General features: G+C 37.5%; 1 pseudogene across 1 annotated transcript in view; it reads left to right on the forward strand.

Moving 5' to 3' along the window:
* LOC309627460 (deubiquitinase OTUD6B pseudogene) overlaps window positions 1–24,108 on the forward strand; it is a 30,623-nt pseudogene continuing 6,515 nt past the window's right edge. Inside the window, exon 1 of the transcript in view lies at window positions 1–24,108. This exon is cut by the window's right edge and continues 6,515 nt beyond it. The product of the transcript in view is annotated as a deubiquitinase OTUD6B pseudogene (transcript).

The following is a 24,108-nucleotide window of genomic DNA, read 5'->3' on the forward strand; positions in this document are numbered from 1 at the left end:
GGGAACTTACCTCAGCATAATAAAAGCCATATTTGACAAACCCACAGCCAACATCATTCTCAATGGTGAAAAACTGAAAGCATTTCCACTAAGATCAGGAATAAGACAAGGTTGTCCACTCTCACCACTGTTATTGAACATAGTTTTGGAAGTTTTAGCCACAGCAAGCATAGAATAAAAAGAAATAAAGGGAATCCAAATCGGAAAAGAAGAAGTAAAGCTGTCACTGTTTACAGATGACATGATACTATACATAGAGAATCCTAAAGATGCTACCAGAAAACTACTAGAGCTAATCAATTAATTTGGTAAAGTAGCAGGATACAAAATTACTGCACAGAAATCTCTTGCATTCCTATACACTAATGATGAAAAATCTGAAAGAGAAATTAAGGAAACACTCCCATTTACCATTGCAACAAAAAAGAATAAAATACCTAGGAATAAACCTACCTAAGGAGATAAAAGACCTGTATGCATACAACTATAAGACACTGATGAAAAAAATTGAAGGTGATACAAACAGATGGAGAGATATACCATGTTCTTGGATTGGAAGAATCAATATTCTGAAAATGACTATGTTACCCAAAGCAATCTACAGATTCAATGTGATCCGTGTCCAACTACCAATGGCATTTTTCACAGAACTAGAACAAAATATTTCACAATTTGTATGGAAAAAACAAAAGACCCTGAATAGTAAAATCAATCTTGAGAAAGAAAAACGGAGTTGGAGGAATCGGCTCCCCGACTTCAGACTATACTATGAAGCTACAGTAATCAAGACAGTATGGTACTGTCACAAAAACAGAAATATAGATCAATGGAACAGGATAGAAAACCCAGAGATAACCCATGCACATATGGTCAACTTATCTTTGATAAAGGAAGCAAGAATGTATACTGGAGAAAAGACAGCCTCTTCAATAAGTGGTGCCGGGAAAACTGGACAGCTACATGTAAAAGAATGAAATTAGAACACTCCCTAACACCATACACAAAAATAAACTCAAAATGGATTAAAGACCTAAATGTAAGGCCAGACACTCTAATACTCTTCAAGGAAAACATAGGCAGAACACTCTATGACATAAATCACAGCAAGGTCCTTTTTGAACCACCTCCTAGAGAAATGAAAATAAAAACAAAAATAAACAAATGGGACCTAATGAAACTTAAAAGCTTTTGCACAGCAAAGGAAAACATAAACAAGACGAAAAGACAACCCTCAGAATGGCAGAAAATATTTGCAAATGAAACAACTGACAAAGGATGAATCTCCAAAATTTACAAGTAGCTCATGCAGCTCAATGTCAAAAATCAAACAACCCAGTCCAAAAATGGGCAGAAGACCTAAATGGACATTTCTCAAAAGAAGATATACACATTGCCAACAAACACATGAAAGGATGCGCAACATCACTAATCATTAGAGAAATGCAAATCAAAACTACAATGAGGTACCACCTCACACAGGTCAGAATGGCTATCATCAAAAAATCTACAAACAATAAATGCTGGAGAGTGTGTGGAGTAAAGGGAACCCTCTTGCACTGTTGGTGGGAATGTAAATTGATAAAGCCACTATGGAGAACAGTATGGAGGTTCGTTAAAAAACTAAAAATAGAACTACCATATGACCCAGCAATCCCACTACTGGGCATATACCCTGAGAAAACCATAATTCAAAAAGAATCATGTACCACAATGTTCATTGCAGCTCTATTTACAATAGCCAGGACATGGAAGCAAACTAAGTGTCCATCGACAGATGAATGGATAAAGAAGGTGTGGCCCATATATACAATGGAATATTACTCAGCCATAAAAAGAAACGAAATTGAGTTATTTGTAGTGAGGTGGATGGACCTAGAGTCTGTCATACAGAGTGAAGTAAGTCAGAAAGAGAAAAATAAATACCATATGCTAACACATATGTATGGAATCTAAGAAAAGAAAAATGGTTCTGATGAACCTAGGGGCAGGACAGGAATAAAGACACAGAGGTAGAGAATGGACTTGAGGACACGGGGATAGGGAAGTGTAAGCTGGCACGAAGTGAGAGAGTAGCATTGACATATATACAATACCCAATGTAAAATAGATAGCTAGTGGGAAGCATCTGCATGGAACAGGGAGATCAGCTTGGTGCTCTGTGACCTCCTAGAGGGGTGGGATAGGGAGGGTGGGAGGGATACACAAGAGGGAGGGGATATGGGGATATATGTATACATATAGCTGATTCACTTTGTTATACAGCAGAAACTCACACAACATTGTAAAGCAATTATACTCCAATAAAGATGTTAAAAAAAATCCACATAAATTTTTAAAAAAAGATACTTTGTAATCTGTAATATATTGGCCACCATATCATGTGGTATCTTATATGCATAATGGGTATAGATATGCATCCTGAAGTATGCTTTAAACTGACCTTTATTAGGAACTTCATCCATCTTTAAGGGAATTAGTCGGCTTTCATTATACAACACTAAGCTTTTCATATTTTCTTCAACTATTTTTTCCTCTTTCACTTACTATTTCAAATAGAAAATCTGTTCTTTGTTTTTTTTTAATAGTGCTGTATTCTCGATTTCTTCAGGAATTCAATATGGATGTCCCCTCCCAGAATAACTCAAACTTCATTTAAGTGTTTGCAGTGTGTTGATTCTTTCAGAAACCTTTCTCTGGGCCTATAGTCCCCTGCTAACCTATAGATATAAGTAAGTAGCTGTTCCCTATGTTATTTTCATTTGTCCTTTCTCTTACACACACTTCTTTTTTAAAATTATTTCTTGCTCAATGTCAAAATACACTTTATTGTAATGGTTAATCCTCATATAAAAGAAAAAGTAACTGTTATGATTGACCATGCTTTAAAACGAATATACTCTACTTTTATTAACAATGATTATAAAAATTAAAATTCCTAATATTTATTTTCTGCCAAACATTGTTTTTAGGGCTGTGTAGGGTTGCTTTCTGCATCTTAAGCCCATTTCATTTCTAATAGTATACGGAGGGTTATGGGGGAAAAAAGAGAAAATTCTTGGACTTCATTTCATCCCTGCTTACATATTCACATAACTCTCATAAGCATTTTATAATTTATAGAAATTGCTCTGAAGGTGAGACTCAAATATGTGAGAAAGTAAGACGCTGAGGTATTCAGTCTCTATGGCCCAGCAAAGCACAATCAGTGCAAGCGGGCAGTGCTAGGACTGGCGCAATGGGGTGCAAATCAGGGCCGGGACAGTAAGCCAGGACTTGGAGGGCAAAACATAGCTCGTGAGGTGAAAGAGAGAGAGGGAGTGGCCAGGATCCGATATTCTAAGCTGAAAGAACAGTACACAAAGTCAATGTTCTTTAGGCAATGTAAGATGAAGCAAGAGGGAGTTAGTGAGGCGATGAGGCGTAAAGACTGGGAAGGGACACGTTGAATCAGGACACGTTATCAAGAGTTACAGTGTTCAGTTCTAGCCCTGGTGCTGTGTTCCACAGCAGCTCACCCTGCTTACGTTCACCTATCCAAGCCTGGCAGCGTCCCCCAAACAACTTCTGCAATAGGATAAAACACACTAGGGGAGCAAAAATTATGCTTAGATGTTTAACCTCGATTCCTCCAAGACACCGTCATATCAGTCTTGCCTTGGTCAAGGGTAGACTGTGTTGCTTCAGGAACAACACTCGATTGTGGCAGGAACAAGTGAATTCATTCCCCTGACCTGAAATAATAGGCCCTGAGATCATGTGTCCAAGTTCTATAAGGGAGCAAAACACCCAACCTTAAACACCTATTCCTTGAAGCACTAAAATGAAGTTAGCATTTTTCACAGGAAGATAACTGAGTATCCTACAGCAAAACTCTAGTCTTTCTCTTTGCAAAAGCAGACTAACAATTTCACATACTTAAAAGAAAATATGTGCATGAGGATTCTGTTTTGGAGTCTCCTAGGATGAGAGCATATACACTTTTCAACCAAATTTATTAACCTCTCTAAGGGAACAACACATACACGTCATCAGTTTGCAACATAGTGTCGTTAAGCTATTCCACGTTGATTCTTTTTCATTGCTCTTCTGTGTCGTTAGTGGTTTGTGGGTGCATGCTGGAAATGACACAGTGAACAAGCTATCCGAGTCTTAAAAATAAACCCTTTGGCAAGGGTTTGTATCTGCAATTTTGGGTGGAATTTTGGCACATAAAAGATCAGTTCCTTAAATGATTTTGTGTGTGTTTGTATGTATGATGAATTAGTTGTACAGAGTTCTCACGTAAAGAGAGAATGAAAAAGCAAAAGCCATAATCAGATCACTTTTCTATCTCAAAATATGGCATTTTAGGAAAATTATTTATTCTGCCATAAACTCATAACTAAACATGTTACTATCTTCCTTTCTTTGCATATTTTTATTGTAATTATTTTTTACTTTTTTTCTCTTGTCATTAAAAATACATACACTTAGAAAGTGGACTTTGCTTTTAAAGATCATCTAAAGACTAAAATTAAATGTACCCCTATATTAAGCAAGCCCCCCTCACATACACTTACATGGATTATAAATCTATTAGTGAGAATTATTATTCAAGTTTAGACACAGTCTTAAAATGGAAGTGGTAGCCAATGAAACATAAACTCATTTTATCACCATTAAATTCGATACATGTATTATTAATATTATTTGAGGGTTAAAAGATTACTTGTCCAAGACTGGTCCCCAGCAGGCTGGTCTTCCACAAGACGAGCTGACCCCCTACAAACCTCCTTGAAAACTTGCCACTGCCCTGTCCTTAAGGCAACAAATCTTGGTCAAGCCAAGATGGAGACCACCACCCTCCTCATCAAAGCAGATTAGGGGTAGAGCTTCCTCAAACAGAAATGCTGACGTGCAAATCCCGCAGCAATCCTGCCTTGTCACTCAGTTCCACTGGGACCCAGTTCCCTGATCACACTAGAGTTGGGGCCGCTGCTCTCACTCCCCATGGGTGCACTCATTTGCTAGCAAAATAAGGCTGGGGCAAAGGTTCTTCCACACCACACTGCTATCGTATCACAGTCCCTGCTCAGGCCAGGTGATGGATGGATGTTCTGTAATCATGCTGCTTAAGACCCCCCTGTGACCTGAAGGACAGAGTCTTTCTCCCAGGGTTGGAATTCTGGCTTGGCTAGACTTCTGGGTCTGCCCAAGAGCACATGGACAGCCAGAGTCCCACACATCTGCTGCTGTGCCTGTCTCCAAGGTTTTCCTCAGAATGCTGCTCAGGCAGGTCTGGTGTGCGTGTGGTCTACCTATGTGCTCTGTTGGCATGACAGCACGACAATATAAATAGCAGCTACTATATAATAACTATTTACTGTGCTAAAGACTATTAGACTTCGCAACAACCCAAAGCAGTAACAAAATTATCTTTATTTTGGAGGTGGAGATGGAAGACAGAAGAGGTTAATTAACTTGCCCTTATCTACTTAGATAATAATTGATGAGGCCAGATTTTAAACTCATATTGGACTTTAAAGCCTTTGCTCTGAGTCTATATAGTATTATTTCAATTATTCAAACTGTTGAAATAGAGAAAACTTAATTACCTTGTTAACTAAGTGCTAAACCATCCTTATATCACTGTTGACAAAACAAAGTTTACTGCAATGGCTGAAACTTTACAGAATGCTGGTAGAGGTCAAGTGCTCAAACTCGTCTTGAATAGCAAAGAGAGGCAGGTGCTTGCATCTAAAATTTGTGGGCCTGGAGCAAAAGAGCAAATGGAGGATGACATAACCCATGTCTAATATTTAAAGTTTATTCATCAAGCTAATAATTCATCAGTAAAACATGTTCTGTCCTCCTACCTTGATAAGTATACTTTAATAGAAATGAGATCAATATATATGCATATACATTTTTGATACAGCTATGCTTTTTTATATGACTGAAAATCAGCAAAGTAACAAAGATAGCTTAGTTGAATTATTATTGTGCTTGTCTGAATGTTCTCTTTAGGCCTGTTATGGTCAAACAAATAATCAAATTAAGAGATACATAATTCATTAAGTATTATATGTTTCTGATAAAATTTATTTTTGCCTTCATTTCAGGCAAATATATATTTATATTTTATAATCAATATTTTCACATAATTTGGGTTCTATTTACAGCAATGACAGATTAGCCACTATTTATCAGGACATTGTAGCTCTTTGATGGATCGTTTTAATTAATTTCCATTCAGAGAATCGTCATTTTTCTGAGTCACACCTGAATTTCTTTATGACACTTAAAAGGCATTCCATATATTTGGAAATTAATCATGAATTTTACAAATCACTTTTAAACTCTGTAACAGGGTCATATATAATAAATTATTATAGAAATTATTGCAAAATATTTTAAATGTAGCATATAAATCACTATCACCTATATAGCAATTTTACCTCTTCTTAAAGCAGTAACTAGGTCCATACCGTATTTAAGTTCTGCTTTAAATTTTTTCAGTACTAGGATATTATTTTAAAATTTCAAATTTAGTATCTTGCTATATATATATATTTTTTTCAGATCTCGCTTCAGTCAGGACTATAGTTGATCTATAATGTCTGGAAAACAGTCTCTATAGAAATCAGTTTGGGAATTATTTGTATGTGAATCTTCTTCATAGTCATGCAGATATTTCCATGTCCTTATTTCTTCCCTACATTTTAAAGGAATGTTTCTTTTTTTGCACATTTTATATGCAGTTTCTTACAATTTAGGGTGAAAATTTTTTTCTAAATTAAAAATATAATCATTTAGAAAGTGAAATATCTGTTTTGGTTTTTCTGTATCCAGTAACTGTGAAGAGAACAAATTCAAAATTATTTTTATTATCCATGAAAGTCCATGATTCACTGCTTGAGAATTTTTTGTTTATTAGCTTAATTCTTCTAGTGCACCTCATGTCTTTTCAAAATGGAATCTAACTGCTTTATCAGTTTTGAGTTGACATTTTCTTATATACTGAAGAGTTCTTAGGAAGAAATTCAGCAGGGAGGAAGCCAAGGGAATAAACACCTTGACCTCCCTCTCTTCCTTCTTGCTGATAGCATGCTCTACCTCCCCACCGGTCAAATCCAAGGGAAGCCAGCAAGCTCATGTAGAAGCTGTTGGTTGCAGCCCAGAGCACTGAAATCCCTCTCAAGGATTTGCTTGGCATGTCCATTCCCCAGCTGCTGCAGGTGCTTCTGCTAAAGGCTTACCCCTGCACCCTTCTTAAAAGGATTACCTTTGGGTGATTGAGGTCACCTTACCTGGAGGCTCCTGGGAGTTACAAATCCTCTGTGACTGACTGCGGAGGTGCTACAAAAACCCTGCTCCCCTGCCTCAAGTGGGAAAAGACTGTGTCACAGTTTATGCTCCGAAGCTCCCCCTGGGATCCTGGAATTGTACCAAGCTAGATTTCACATGAAACCACATTCTTCTGAGGCTCCTTCTATCTGCCTCCCCTGCTGCTTTCTCCTGAAAGCACTCTCTCGATATATCACGTGTCCTCAAATCCCCATTTCAGGATCTGCTTCTAGAGAACCTGACATAAGAAAGAATGGGGGCCTATTGAACATAGATAGATCAAGCCCTGGGGCAGACAGCAGAATGAAGACGGGTAGAGAGTAGATCTGAAGACCTACTAATGGGGGAGCTATCACACACACTGGAATGTTATACAGCTGTGCCCGCCCAAAACACACTACCCCGGTCTTCCTTACTAACAGATCCTGACTTTGAGAGTAAAATCTACTCTCCACATCTCTTGAAGCTAGGGATGACTAGGTATCCCAATTCAGGCCAATGAGATGTAGGCAGAAGTCTCAGGGGAGACCGTCTCTTCCTTCCTAATTAAAAAGACAAAGATACACTAGAAGAAAGACATTTTGCCCTTTTCCCCTTCCCCTTCTTCAAGGCTGAGACATGAAGCCTGGAACTGGAAGCCTGGAAGGGTAATAGCCATCTGGTGACGACAATCTGAAAAGTATGAGGACGAAAGACAATATGTCAAGATAACTCAGTGGAAGGAGGTTCTGGGTCCCTGTTGTGCTGGTCTGGACTGCCTACCCCTAGGTTTCTGGTTGTGCAAGAAAAATAAAATCTCCTCTTTTTAAACCACTCTTTGTCAGATTTTCTGTTATGTGTGGCTGAACTCATTCCTGCTACAGCAGTCATTAAAAGAATAAAACAGAGTTATACCAGAGACTCAGAGTTTTGTCTTATCAGAGCAGCACCCATCTATATCATAAGACCTCTCACCACTAAGCATTTAGTCCAGTTTAGAGCACCAAGGGCACTGAAAAATAAAGCCAAGCTCTGGCGGGACATATCTCTGTTTTAACCATGCACAGAGTCATGATTCTGCAGACTGAGACAAAATATCTGGAGAGCATGGAGGCCACTTGGCATGCAGAACAATTCTAACAGGTGCAGGAAAATTAGCCAAATGGAAAGGCGCTGAGGCTGAAGGCAATTCTCTGTGTCTTTTCCAAAAATGTTTCTGGGAATTACTGACCAGTGTAAATGCTCATGGCTCTGGTTTCAAACCTTGCCCAAGAGGAGAAATAAGTCTTGACAAAACAAAGTATCCAAGTGCCTTTTTGGCAGATATTGTACATATTTTCCAGAAGGAATAGTTTTCTGGGTCAAGTCACATTTATATTATATGGACACAGACATAAGTGCCTTATTTAAATAGCAATGTACAATATGGTAAGTCCTAATACTTCTGACAAGTGTTAAAATTGAGGATCTATTTTTTTTAAAGCCTTGTGAGTAACTTCTTTCTCCTTGTGATATATTCATAATTTCATAGTCAAGTACCAGGAGCAATAGCTTGGCTTGAATTGAATCATTTGGGGATAGGAGAATTATGAGAAGTAACTAACAGTAACCCAAACCAATTTATCACATCCTGTACTAATGTGCAAAACAGACAACTTTCTATAGTTTTCAGGCAGAGACAGTGAAACACTGTTTGGGCCAAAAAAGATGCTGTACAAGATGTTTTTATGAGCCCTGTTAATGCCGGAAGTGGACCATCAGAATACATACTACACACACACACACAGACAGACACACCCACACAAACACACACCACCCTGGTAATCATCCTTCTGTAATCACTCACTTATTTTATAGTTTGAACCCAGTGTTCCCTCTAGCTTTGAACATGAATGCCATACTGGAAACCAAACTCAGCCAAGACCTATATGGAAGAGAATCAACCCTAAATGATGTAAGAAACTTTATTCCTGGAGATCATAATTTCTGGGTGTAAAATATTATTCTGAGGAGAAAATTCAAAGTCTATTCCTGCCAATGACAAAAACAATGAATCTGACTAAATTTGACTGGTGTGTGAATCAAAACACATTTGACTGGTGCGTTTAATAATGACCACATGGAAAAGCAATCTGTGAAGAAACACTCATTTTAGACAGGAAATGGTTGATGTAGTTTTCATACCCTCTAAAACTCTAAAAATTTATATCCAAGGTATAGATATAGTGAATTGCAGAAGGAGATTCATCTTCTAGTCTGGGGTGGCTGGCTACTTCATCTCTCATTCATTCATTCAAAATAGATAATGACATTTACTATGGGACCAACTAAGCATAGGAATTTTAAAGACATAAATGGCAAAATTCCTCAGTTTAGCAGCAGAGACAAATCTATAAGGGAATGATTACAGTTATAAATGCATGCATACAACACACACACACAACAGGGCTGTGACGCTGTACAACCCCAGAGGGACATGGGGAAAAGGAATGTCAAGAAAAACTTCACAGAAATATTGGGGCAGAATATTAGAGAATCAGTGAGAATTTGTCCACTTAACACTGAACGTAAGAAGAGAATACCAAACAAAATGCATCATATAGAATATAAAAATGGACACAGGGACAATTGTAAGCCCAAGTCTGTAAAGATAAAATGAGGCTTGATTGTTAAAGCTCTTGTTTGGCACTTGAGGATTTGGATTTTAATGGTCATAGGAGCCCAAGGAAGGATTTTAAGCATGTAACATGAGGAGATATATATTTTATGAACCACATTTAATAAATGTGGTTACACTGGAGGAGAGGGAGAGTAGAGACAGACACAGAGATAATGTGCAATATAAAAGAAATGGGGAGAGGGTTACCTAGTCGTCATGGAGGCAGTCTTGACAGAGGAGCTTGATGAGGAAGAGCAGCTGGTGAGAAGGCATCGCAAAGAGAAGAAGGAGTTGCAAGCCAAAATTCAGGGTATGAAGAATGCTGTCCCTAAGAATGACAAAAAGAGGAGGAGGCAACTTACTGAAGATGTTGCTAAGTTAGAAGCAGAAATGGAACAGAAACATAAAGAGGAGCTGGAGCAATTGAAGCTGACTTCTAAGGAGAGTAAAATAGATTCTGTTGCTGTCAATATTTCAAACTTGGTTCTTGAGAATCAGCCGTTTCAGATATCAAAAGCACAGGAGAGATGGGATAAAAAAGCTGCACTGGAAAAGGAGCGGGAAGAAAGGATAGCTGAAGCTGAAATTGAAAACTTAACTGGAGCTAGACATGTAGAAAGTGAAAAACTTGCTCAAATATTGGCAGCTAGACAGTTGGAAATTAAACAGATTCCATCTGATGGCCACTGTATGTACAGAGCCATTGAAGATCAACTGAAAGAACAGGACTGCAGTCTTGACTGTGGCTGCCTTAAGATGTCAGACTGCTGACTCTATGCAAAGCCACGTGGAAGACTTTCTGCCATTTTTAACAAATCCTAATACAGGAGATATGTATACTTCAGAAGAGTTTGGAAAGTACTGTGATGATATCATAAACAACGCTGCATGGGGAGGTCAGCTTGAGCTAAGAGCCCTGTCTCACATTTTACAAACACCAATAGAGATAATACAGGCAGATTCTCCTCCTCTTGTAGTTGGTGAAGAATATTCAAAACACCCATTAATACTTGTTTATATGAGACATGCATATGGCTTAGGAGAACACTAAAATTCTGTTAAACGGTTGGTGAACACAGCTAGTGAAAATTGCAGCTAGTCTATAAAATGCTGCTGTTATGTTTTAGTACAGTGTGCTGATCTGAGTTTTAATACCAAGTGTTGGATTGTTCTAAATGTTTCCGAAAAAAACCCAACTACCTTAAATCAGTTTTATGGCAAAGCTACTAACAGGTTTTTAAAAAATGTGTCAAAGATAAACTTTCACCAATGTCCCCTTAGTGGTGTTTTAAAAACACTTGTAAGTCCCTTGTGGAGAACATCATTTATAGACCAAGATGGTACCCTGTTTGCTGATATTTTTATTAAATATAGGATCCTGAACATTCTGTTCTGTGTTGAAATAGTTAAGAAAAATTTTTTCTCCCTATTACTGAAAGCTTTCAGTAACCGTGTCAATGTAATTTTTCTTGAAGAAGTGAAATGACTCAGTCTCTTTGACATTGCAATAATGTGGTGATGGTGATAGCAAATTTAATGAATGCTTATAAATGAACGTGATTGCAGTAACTTTGGTGTTGATGGGATTAATGCTGTGATGCTTTTTATACAACCCCATCAAAGTGCAGCTAAGAAGCTTGCTTTAATAAAGAATTTTAAAATATTAAAAAAAAGAAATGGGGAGAAACTGGACTAAAACAGTGATTCAACTAAGAAGAGAGACAGTACGAGAGATACTTAGATGTGAAAATGTGTGAAAAAGAAAAGCTGATAATGTTTCTAAGCTTTTTTACTTTGGAGGTTTAGGTGGATGATATGGCATTCAATAATATAGGAAAAATAAAAAAGAACAGATATATGGAAAAAAAGAACAGAATATATGGAAAAGAGTGGAGAGGATAGTTCAATGGCGGTCATATAGGACACACTGGTAGAACATCTGGAAATGTATGGCGGATTTCTGGAAATACAGATACGAATTTCAAAAGAAAGATAGAAAAGGAAAGTCACTGAGAGTAAGAGTAGAATTTAAAGTAAAAAGATTGGATACTATCTCTCATGGAAAGCATTATGGAAAAGAGAAGAGGATTATGGATAGATTCTTAAAAAATATTTCATTTAAGGTCAGACAAGAGATGAGAGGAAGCTAATTTTGTTTTTAACATCTTTACTGGAGTATAATTGCTTTACAATGGTGTGTAAGTTTCTGCTTTATAACAAAGTGAATCAGTTATACATATACATATGTCCCCATATCTCTTCCCTCTTGCATCTCCCTCCCTCCCACCCTCCCTATCCCACCCCTCTAGGTGGTCACAAAGCACCGAGCTGATCTCCCTGTGCTATGCGGCTGCTTCCCACTAGCTATCTATTTTACATTTGGTAGTGTATATATGTCCATGCCACTCTCTCACTTTGTCCCAGCTTACCCTTCCCCCTCCCCGGAGAGGATGCTAATTTTAATTCCAATCATTACATGCAGCTTACTCGTGTCTCGTTTTGTGTGCATTTATTATTTGTTTGAATTTTCCACTTTAGATTCAATTCAATTGACCAGTATAACAGGAAAAAAGCCTGAATTTGAATACCATTTTGATAAGTTGTACTAAATATTTTCAGATTAGTCTCAATATGAACATATATTAAAATATTATGAACACTGTTTTGCACTTGCATCAAGAGTTCTAACAATTTTGAAGAAAAGACAGAATCATCTACATAGTAACGTTACGAAAATATCTTCGAAAAACCGCCCCAAGCTATTCCAGAACTATACAATACTGTGTTAAAAGCAACTCTTCAGGGTGACCAGTACACAAATTCAAGAATGAAAATCTGGCAATCTGCTTAGAAGAATATAAAGAATATGCAAATCTGTCTATGAAAAAATAAGACCTCTCTAGGTACACAGGTTTCAAGGAATATTTACCACTGGTTAATAGTCTTTCACATTTTTAATTTTCAGAGAATCTTAAAAGAGATTGGATATTTAGAAACAGCAGCCTTCCTATCTGGAGAATATTGCGAACAACAGCAATAAAATACAATGTCCCATCTGTTAATTGAAAAAGGAAATTTTAACTGAAACGGCTACTTTATATATATGACACCAGTAAGTTTAACTTTAACTAGATTAACCTACTGATCTAGGACAATGTAGTTTTCTTCTTGACAGGTCACAAGAGCTGGGTAATATTAACTACAGTTCCAGAGTTATTTTTTTACTTTTACAGTAGTAGACATAGAGAACCTTAATATTAAATGTCTTCCGGCAAGACATTTTCTAAGCCATAGCATTTGACACTGTTTCCCAAGTATTTTTTTATTATTATCCAAGAAAATAATTTATAAATTTTCTTTTTATATACCAGGTTTTATATACCACATTGCCTCATTTGATACTCAAAACAACATATAGCATAGACAAAACTGATACAATTTTTCTTTTTTAGAGATGAGAAAACTGAGACAAAATAATAATAAAGATAATAATTGTTAGAACTAATAACTTTTCAAAACTCAAGCATGTTGCAAGTGTTGTGCTATGAATATTTCTTTACTAAATTGTCAAATCTTCACAGTCAACTATGAAGTTAATACTAATTTTATTTTCAGTTTCCAGAATAAGAAACTGAGTTTTATATAGAGGTTTGGGAAGCTTCCCAAGGTCACATAGCTAGTGAGTTTAGAAAGGGGACCCCACTAGATCCATCAGATGCTAAATTCCACATTCTTAACCACTGTTCTGCTTTCTGGATGTGAAATGTCTTTGGAGAGTCTTTGTCGAGGAAGAGTAGTTCAGGAAAAGGTTGAGAATCTGGATCATGCAGTAACTGTGAATCATTTCAAGGCATATAGCTACTCAACAAGAGAACTGGGATTGAATCCAGGTTCATGACTCCAAATTGTGGGACCCTGAATTCATATCTTTGCAGAGTACCCTAAACACTGACACAGCTGAGTTATGCAAATGACCGAGTTCACAGTCACTCATTAACTCCTGCAATTAGATAGAAGAGTAATTGCCAACTTTGGATTTTAAACTTTCACACCATTTTATGATTATTTATGCTGACACCTAGAGTAGTCAAATTATTTAACACTGATGTGGATTCTATACGTCATTTAAGAACAATTGGCAAAATCTCACTTGAATACTAAGAAGGATTATGACAATATTGATAATATCTATTCAGTGTTTCCTATATTCCAAGAACTGAGCTATACTATTTATAAACACTATTTAATCATAAACTTCCCTGGGTATTACATTTTAAGTTTATTTTTTATATATTTAAATTTTAAGAGGCATCAGGTTTTCAAGGGAACAAATGTTCAGGAAATGAAATAGGGCTTCGAGTGTCAATAAAATGTCTAAGAGTTTTCCAGAAACAACAGATGGTGTTTTCCAACAGAGTCTAGTGAGACCAAACTGCTGCATGATGAAAATGTATTCTTAACATCCCTAGACTGGGAAGGTGACTAGCGCTGTGACATGCTCAACGGAATGGCTCAGCCCAGGCCTCTCCTGGACAGGATGCATTTTATCCCTGTGCTAGCTGTGCTCTTGAACCAGAACTACATTTTCAGTCCAGTGAACCCATGAGACAGTGTGCTTTCAGGTAAGTCAGCTATAAAGTTTGGAGAGTCTTGCATTTTGAAAAGTATTACAAAACAGTGCCATTATGAAGAACAAAGAGAAAACGTTAGAACACACCTCTATCACAAGACAAAGGTACTAGAAAGGTACAGAATAACCGCTTATTTTTATTCAGTAGAAAACTGCATATATAAAAGAATCAGTTTGCTTACCTAGTAGTTATAAATGATGTGGGGTAACAGCTTCGAAATTAAAATAATACTGTTGCTTTGCTGAGTGTACATGAGCACAATATTCCATGGATTTTTTTTCCCAGACAGTTAAATTAACTCATTGCAAATGTAGCATACTAAATGATTCTTCTAAGAAGTAACATGCAATCATATCTTTTTCAGGCTTGATTAAATTACCTCTGCCTGTACAAACTTTATATCTGTGCCCAAATATTATGTATCCATTTCTGATCCCTGAACAGAACATAGACCCTGCATAACCCATCGCCAGTATTAGGTAAAATCAAGGAACAGCAGTTTCCTTCTTGCCCAGCTCCAAGGGGTACCATGCAGGTGCATCTTGTCTGTGGCTGTATTCTAAGGGATACTATATACATGGGGTATGTGAATGTGTCCACTTCCCAACAAACTGTACAACAGGATCTTGCCCTCATCTGGTGATAGGAGAACAGTCTAAGGGAAGCAGGTCTTTGTTATAAGTGAAATGCAGAACCACCTTATTGAGCAGAACACCTTGCACTGGTTAGCAATCCCAGGGGAGGATCTGACTACAAGGAGGATAGCGAAGATCATCCCTATGCTGACTACTAGGAATAGAAGTCCATACACTTCTGCCCATTGCATCTTGGTATTGAAATTGCCCAGGAAAACACAACACAATCAAGCACTGGATGGAACAATGCTTTACTTCAAAGAGGAGAGACAGAACCATACCAGCTCCAATAGTGGCCATCAGTCCCCCATGGCTAGGGGGTCTCTCCCTATAGCAACTGGCCTACTTAACTCCTCTCGTGCCACAGTGGAAGGACCCCATCCCCACCCCGTGGAGAACAGGTATACTAGTAGGGTTGGTGAGGTGCCATGTTAACGCACACGCTTAAGCAGGAAAAAGGAGCATACACTGAGCTTGAACACAGGGAAAGATATTCCTGTGGTAGGCAATAAATCCAGCACAGACTGTGTGAACTCTTTATCTCTTGGTGAGGAAGTGTTCCAGCCCCTAGGTCCATTTTTACACGGCCTACTGGGGGCTCAAAAGACTGCATGCACCAGATTGCCTTTCCCAACACAGCTCAACCCCATCCCATCATCATGGCCTCCCTGTCCCAAACAACGTCCTCAGGAGTGAAAAGAAATCAGATGTCCTGAGTGAACTTATCTTACCTTATCCTCACCCCCACTACCTAATATTCTAATCCAGGTACCATGCACTGATGTCTGCTCTCCATCTGGAGACTGAATGATCACTCAGGCTTGCTGTACAGGGGATTCCTCTATGGAGTTGGACACTGGAGCAAAACCTCAAAGCAGAGCCCAGCAGACAAGCTGAACTGAAAGGTAGATTCCAAGGATGGTGCAAATTAAACAAGATTAGGAGCATTTAGATTCAGAGTCACCATTTGCTCCATCGGCAAGGTGGAGATACACTTAAACTATGAGGACAGGCACAGTACTCTCTGCTGCTGCAGTCTTGCCCATCCTACTTACGTGGCCATTTCCCTAGTCAGTACATGGACCAGCCCCTTCACCACACGAGGAAGGGGTGGGGTGCCAGAGGGCTCTGCCAGTGTTTTACTTAGGAATCACAAGTGACAGAAATAAAAACCAACTGTGAAACTCTATCTCACTTAGAGTTGATTACTGTGCACTCCTGTAGTCTGAAAGCATTACAAGCTAGATAGCAGGTTTATGAAAATTATTTAGCTGGTTTATGAATCGATTTGACATTTATTTTTACTCAGATATATGTGGAAAACATGAGGAAAAACAGCAAAAATGATTTTCTGTCTTAAAGAAAATAAAAATCAGGGTCAGAAATGAACAGAATATCTAAACTTGTAGTTTAATACCCGAAAGTAAAGACTGTGATTTTTTTTTTTTTAACCATAGTTATAACGAAGCTATGAAAGTAGCACTAACTGACTTTGGATTCTGTGAGACATTTCAGTGTCTTTCTAATGAAGTCCCCTTCTTCTGCTCAACTTCATTTGAATATGATTTATCATTTGCAAGCAAAAGAATACCAACCAACAACCTGGGACAATGATATTTGCCTTGCAGATTTCTAATAAGGTTTGGGCTAATTTTTGGCAAGGGACTGGCACAGTTGGGCATTCCATAAATGGTGGCTGTTATTAGATAGGGTACATTGATTATCTTAGATTTACCTGGTTTATCTTTTCTAATTTCATCCTCAAATGAAAGAAAGGCAGAGGTTATCCTTTAATGTTGGAACCACAGAAGGAATGATGGATCAGTGGGAGAGGCAGGGGGCATTGGCATAGAAGCAAAATCAATGCTAGTGGCCAAAAGATGATGGATATCAAAACTCCTTCACTCTCACGTCTTAGTTATCTTGCCATGTTAACTCCAGATGTAGCTCTTTACCAACACATGGCACCAAGCTGAGAGTTTACTTCTAAGAAAAATACTGATTTCACAAAGGCTCCTTTTTCAATTCATAAAAAAATGAAATTTCAAGCCAACTTCTAAGAAAAATGTTAATTCTTTGTTAAAGGCCAGAGTGCTTAGCAATCTAATAATAAACAATCTAGTAATCAACATTTCGGAGGTAAGGAAGACTATCCCATAATACTGTTAGGCCAGCCATGTTGAAAATAACTGAACAGTATTTCTGATTATATTTCATTTTCTTCCATTGACTTAAATGATTGAAGGATTAAACTGTATTTTGCAAAAACATGAAGTTAAAAATCAGATATGTAAACACAAAAAGAACTATATATTACCCTTGACTATATATAGGTCTTGACTATATATAGTGTATAATTAGGCTGACCAGAGTAATATGATTTAATTATGCATATTAAAATAGAATCCATTTAAATATGCTCATATGAATTAGTTCCTGTTGTCACCCTGAAAATTGTCTTCTTTCCTATTTGGGAAAAATGTGTAAAATAAATAATACATCCACCAGGGAAAAATAACGTCTGGTGAACCAAAGTACTGTAATAGACACATGCTTTTGTGATCTCTGTCACACATTTTCATTATAGTCATGTAGACATCTGTGGATTAATTGTGTTACAGCAGAAGCACCTTTATATTAAAAGGTTGAAGAGTAGATGTAGATGCACTTTTTAAATAAATTGAAGACTTTTTACCTTAAGCAGAATTGTATACACTTGCACACACACGATGACTGACTGACATCTACAGTTCCTTAAAAAAAGTCTCCTCTCATGATCTGAAAAAGAAGTAAGCAAAATGTCTGGCTTTTTGGAGGATACACAAGCAATACACTAAAAGCAGCTCTCTACAGTTTATCTTTAATACAGTTTCTAATCAGTAGAGGGCTCCCTCGTCTGTACAAGACCCACTTTACAAATGCAGTCTGCACATGCAGCCAGTCACACGTTGGGCACCCGCACTCACACGTACACACACACTCTCTTACACACACCATCTAGATTAATAAAGCTGTCATTTTTTCATTGCTTTCAAATCACCTTTAATATCAGTTGATTTTAAAGCTTAGGGAAATGAACGCATAGGCAGCACCCACTGGCAATATGTTAGAACGTTCTCTACCTAAAAATACTGATAGGTGTTTACAAGTTTCCTTCATTTCACTGTGACATTCCTCAGCTCTGATGTGCACTTGGCTGCTTTCCTGAATTCACACATCTCTGTGTTTGCTCATGTGCCTGTGCATTTTGCAGAAGTGTCACTACCCAAGCTTTGCAAACTAACTAACTAAATCGTCTGAGTGATGTTGCTGAGGCTTTGTCTTTATTATGCCCTCCGAAACTTGAGAGCACAAAAAACAAACAAAACAATCCAACTAGTGATGTTTGCTTTTGATAGAAGTCACTGAGCCCAGCTGTATTTTTCTCCCACTGAAAGATGGATGAAGACATCCTAGCTGGGTTGACTTTTATTTGGGAGGTTTAATTTTTTTCTCTCCTTGGCCTGTAGGCTAGCTGATTCACTGATCTATAACGAAAATGCCAAAACTATGAAAAGCCCACTGGGGCAGAAATTTGTAACAGACAGGGAATTTCTGGCAGGGCTGGAATAATCTTGGGCTGCATCCCCAGGCCAGTTTTTGTGATATAGTTAAAAGCTGGCTGGGCTGACAATGGACTCAACTGTTGAAACATCTTGCTGATTGTTGTAGTGGCCCAATAGATGCTTAAAAAACATTGGTTTTCATGGACTGCTGGTGGAATCCTCTTATATCCAGCTGATCCTAAGTTATGACTCATATGTTTTCTCAGCAGCCAGATCCAAGAATTCATTTGGTTGCTCTTAAAAGAGATGGAAGGGATAGAGCCTGTTTTTCCTTCCTTCTTGAAGCACCAGGGCTATGAAACCTTTCCTGCTCACTCTTCATTCCCGATAGAATTGATTGTTTCTCCCTTGTTTGTGCTCCCACCTTTACCTCTGTGATAATTTCACTTACTTCTTTTGGTGTCATATTTCCACTGGCCTCTCTAGCATGGAATTTAAAATGGGGCCATTTTGATAGTAATATGCTGCCTCATGCCTTCTACTCTAATTACCCTTGCCAAAGTCAAACCCTGGAAATGCCTCATCCCATCACCTGAATATTTCTGGTAATTTCTGAAGATGTCTGTCTCGTGTATTCATGAAAGTAGTCAGTCAGCTCTCACATGATAACCAACAGAAACTGTCACCCCTTCGGTTCAGGACTAGGAAGCCCTATTGTGCCACAGATCTGAACCTTGTTTGGTAATCCATATAGGCTGCCAGTGAAGCTAATATTTTGATCTCCCTCTCTCCAAATCCTGTATTGCTCTCTCAACTGATTACAAAACTGCAGTGGAAGGAAGAAACATGACTAATCATAATTATCTCCCCTCCCCAGCCTCTGTAGCTATGTAATATTACCTTCATCGAGAACCAAAGGTTCAGAGAGGTTAAGTAACACACAGAAATCATTGGTTAGTAAGTGGCAGTCCCAGAATTCAAATCCAGGTCTTCCTAACTCTAAATCCTGTGCTTGTTTCACAGCTCCCATAACATTAGATAAGACACTTACGCTTGCAAAGCAAGGGTTCATAGCTAGATTAGTATGCCTCTGCTTATAAAACATGAGATAAATATATAATGGCTTTATAGACTGAGATGAGGCCAATCTCAAAACATAATTCTAAACAAAGCCCAAACTCTTTGTGTTGCATTCAAAGTCACTCATTCTTTATGACCACTGTCCCCCACTGCAGATGCCTGTGTTCTGATACATGTTTGTTCACTAAGGCATGCCAAGTCCTTCATCTGAGTCTTTGCTCATGCTAGCCCTCTCACATTCCCTTTATTCTCACTCCTCCTCACCCATCTGATTCTCACTCATACTTCAGGACCTTGCTCTTAAAGAACTTCTCCATTTACCTTCAGCTTTCTTTTCTTGAACAGCTATTGTTATAAAACTCTTATTTTGCATTTGCACATAGTCTCTTATTATTTGGGAATTTTGCAAATGCATATGCCATTTCACATGGCTGGATAGTAATTTCTTGAAATAATAAACTCTCTTCACCATATATGTAGCTATTAAGTGACTTTATTCATATCAGATACAGGTAGCACAATCTCATAACTTACAGATGGTTTTTATTGTATGACAGGTAAATGATCCCTCCTTACCTCATAATTACTCGAGCTCTAGAAATAATGTATCACATCCCTGCCATTTCCTTTTCTAAACCATAAAAAATTAAGGGCGTAGTTTATAAAAATTTGATCTTGGGATGGAAAAGAGGAGGATGAGGAGAAAATGGGTAATATTTAAACTTTTTTAGGCTGTTCTATCTTCAGAGGATGTTTTAATAATAAAATTTCGATCTGTGGTAAGAAGTTCTCTCCTTTTGATCACCAAGGTAGAGAACATTAAGATTGGGTTGTTTTCCACTAACAAAGAATACATACATTTCCATTGATTAGCCAAGGAATATTATCAAACATATATATATCTTTAATCATAGATAAATGTCAGTCCATGAGTATGAAGTCTTTAGTAAAATTATAAATGTCAAAATATCTTGTAGAGTATTATATAATCTGTTATATCAGCAAGAATAGCAGCTAGATTTTAGGCTGTAAATATTTAAATTATCCAAACAACTTAAATAGTTTCCCTTTGTAGTCATTTTAAAAATCTTTCTATAGCTTAGGGAAGCAATATAAATTATACTGAGTGGAAATATCATAGAGGATCATGAGAATTTCTGATTCTAGGAGGGATGGTAAATAATTTCATGTCATGTACCAAATCTGAATGGTTGGCAGTGGCTGTCTAGACTCTAGACAACTTTGTTGAGGAGGATTCTGGGGCTGGGGTCAGGCTCTGTCATGTCATAATTGGTTAGCAATGTCTGCCTTAAGTGCAGAACTGTAAGGGAAAGCACAAGTGCCATATAGTGCTTTCCCTTAGCTAAGAGGACTCCTTTATATTCCCATTGCTGAGATTTCACCATTTTTGGTTCTTCTTTGGGTTCTGGGATGAGCTCAGTCTCATGAATGTTGACTTCCTAATGCCATATGGGAGCATAAAGTAAAGATGTGTGAAAACTTTAGTGTTTTGGGATATGCTCATACTGGGACATAACGGTAGTATATTGTAGGTAGTGTTGTAGAAATAAACCAGATCTCCAAAGCGGTGGAGCAAGGGATGGGGGAGAAGGCATTTTCTGGTTTCCCTATTGCATATACTTCTACCATGGCTGATTTCAAGCTATCAGTGTGAGGTCATTAAACTCAGAGTTGGGAAAGGATATGCATAGTCCAAGCTAGTATAAGGGGGCTACTGCATACCACTGATTGTAGACGGACTTCTAGGGTTGAGGGCGTTGAGTAAATGCTCGGCCATAGAATGAATATAGGCACAAAGATTCAAAGAAAGGCCAGGAGGTCATAGGTAGATAAGAAGTCTATACTTGGGAAACAGTATCAGCTATACATCAGAGCCCAGGCCAACATTTTAAAGTTATAACAACATAAGAATCAATTTCAATGCCATCCTTCACAAAAGTACATTTTACCTTATCAATTGACATGATGTTCAAATGTTCCAGGGCCATATTGCTAAAACAGCATATTATATCAGTAAAGTACATAGCCTCTGGAGCCAGACTCTATGGACTTGAATCCTAGCTCTGTCATATATTAACTCTCTAATCTTCAGAAAGTTACTTAAGCTCTTTGTGCCTCAGTTTCCTTCTCTGTTAAAATAGGGATATTAATAGTACTTATGCCATGGGGTCATATTAAAGATTAAATGAGTTAGTAACTGTAAAGTACATAGAATAAAATCTGTATCTAGTACATTGAGAATACTGTTTAAGTGTTTGTAAAACAAAGGTACATAAAATGTAGACTTGAAACTTTAATCAAAAATTGTCAATATATAATCATTGTCAGTGTATAATTTGCCTTTGAACCCAGGACAGAACAATAGGATAGCCATGATAAAAATGCTCATTGGGGTAATTAACTTCACATTTATAAGCATAACATAACTTCATCCACTGTTTCATATCATTCCAATAATTTGGGAAGGTAACTAGGAATAGCAATTTTTAAAAGTTCCATTTTATAGTTATTTAGAACTTTATGGCAAATTAGTAACAAGGCTAAAATTTACTTTTTATTCTTACAAACAAACTCCATTTTAAATTGTGAGTTGGAACTTCTTTTTTATGTCAAATACATTATTGAATTTGATGGTATCAGAAGTTTATGGCTTTTAAATCTAGAATATATTATGAATTTAATAAAGGACGCTTTTTTCTCCTATTAGAATTTGAAAAATACTCCCATTTTCCAAACATAAACTCATGAAAATAAAAAAATTCTGGCAGAGGTCAAGCTCATTATACCATCCTGGTCCTGTTTACCTCAGCACTAAAATTTTCAACTTCTAAGTCAATGTAAATTCTACATTTAGTCAAGTTTTTAACTAAAACAAGTTAAAATAGAGGAGAGAGAACTTTTCCTGCCAGTTCTATTCAGTAGCATGCTAATCAGATTGCTGTAATAAGTATGAAACAACGCATGCAATTAGCAGTGGTTAATTTGAAACTACTTCATGTCAGTTTCTTTCAGAGCAATAGTCGGTAGAGTAATTATTTATTACCCTGAGGACATGATCAATGATATCCCTTCATAATAACGTCTGCAAAAGAGTAGGATTTTCATCTGCATAAAAGGAAGCTATAGAAACTGACATTTTTTTCAGCTAAATAAAAGCAGAAAACTGTTTTTAAGCTATTTCCAACTATTTTATTCATAACGATAGATAAGCAAACCATTTGTTACACTTCAATATTTTTATGGTAACATAAAGCTGAGGGGAAAAAAACCCCAGCATTAGTGATTTAAATCCACAAAGCCTATCTTTATTGAGAAAGGGAAAAATGACCCATTTCTAAATGTCATTATAGTCATTAATGGGCATGTGCTAGGCCCTTCCACACACACAATTCACTAGTCCCTTAGCTGGAGCTTGGGGGTGGAATTTACGGGAAGCCCTGAGTGATAACATATGGTCTACACAGCTAAGCCATGGTTGTCCAAAGGCAGCGAAGAGATGCCATATTAGCCAGGTGGTTGCAATTAGATGGTGCATTTGAATAATTGGGAAGGTTGTATTAGAGGCTACCATCTTGGCTTTCTGAGTTCACTATACATTGGACAAGAAATCCTTTATGTATTCATATTCAATTAATTTATCTTATTGTATAAAATAACCGTCACTCTGAGAAGGACCAGAAAAAAACTCAACCTTTGGAAGTATGTAGTTAGTCTAGGCAATGGAGGGGCGGGAAATACAGAATGGAGTAGGCTGGAAAGAACAACACCACAAGTTGGACCAAGCAGAATTGGTGAGAATGATGCACAGGCCTGAGATGGAGCTTCCATGCTTCAGGATTCCAGGAGGTTCCATTCATTTGGAGAATGGCACTCCTAGGGGTTGGGCAGTTACACATGCAGAATCCAACCTGAGATGACGTTCTGGGGGAGAGAAACACTTTATATAAAACAGGTACATACATTTAGCATGACATCTGAGGAAGATACCAACGTCAAAATCCAGTGTAGGAGGACCAAAAAAGAGACATGGACAGGTTTTGGAATTCAGGTGAGGCAAGGGTCTAAAAACGTTATTCAGTTGACCTCAGGAGTTGGCCATTCAGTGGAGACCTCATAGCTTAAATAGGGTCAAAGATAAAACTAAACAAATAAAATTACCAGTTATGCACCTTACATCCAGAAAGTCAGCATAGTATAATGTGTAGAAGAAAGAGTACAACCACCTTTCAAAT

The sequence above is a fragment of the Balaenoptera borealis genome (assembly GCF_965194805.1).
Source record: "Balaenoptera borealis genome assembly, chromosome: 4".
Classification (NCBI taxonomy): Eukaryota; Metazoa; Chordata; class Mammalia; order Artiodactyla; family Balaenopteridae; genus Balaenoptera; species Balaenoptera borealis.